The sequence below is a fragment of the Nothoprocta perdicaria genome, unplaced genomic scaffold (genome assembly GCF_003342845.1).
Source record: "Nothoprocta perdicaria isolate Ctin4 unplaced genomic scaffold, notPer1 scaffold_504, whole genome shotgun sequence".
NCBI lineage: Eukaryota > Metazoa > Chordata > Aves > Tinamiformes > Tinamidae > Nothoprocta > Nothoprocta perdicaria.
This window is the reverse complement of record NW_020455760.1, coordinates 69,917-70,413: the sequence shown is the minus strand read 5'-3', so window position 1 is coordinate 70,413 and position 497 is coordinate 69,917.

Here is a 497-nt window from a genome sequence, read left to right as displayed (position 1 = left end):
TCCCTGCGTGGCTCCACACTCCCCTATCCCATCCCGCTCCCTGCGTGGCTCCACGCTCCCCTATCCCATTATCCCATCCCGCTCCCTGCGCGGCTCCACACTCCCCTATCCCATCCCCATCCCTGCACAGCTCCACGCTCCCCTATCCCATCCCGCTCCCTGCATGGCTCCGCGCGCCCCTATCCCACAGGAGCTCCCTTCCCGCGGGAGCATCCCGGGCCGCCCGGCCGGGGCCATCGCCGACACCTCCTCCCTCCGCAGGGGACCCCGGTGCCACCCGCGGCGCCCACCGCCCCGCGGGCCACGTGGCCCCTCAAGCACCAGTTCCTGGTGGGCTCCGTGACGGCGCGCGTGGGGCCGGCCACGCTGTGGCGCTTCCCCTACCTGTGCTACCGCAACGGCGGAGGTGAGAGCCCTCATCCGGAGCCGCATTTAATGCGGCATTTCGTGCTCCCTGCAGCTGCATTTAATGCAACGGCCTCGTCCTGCAGCGCCCG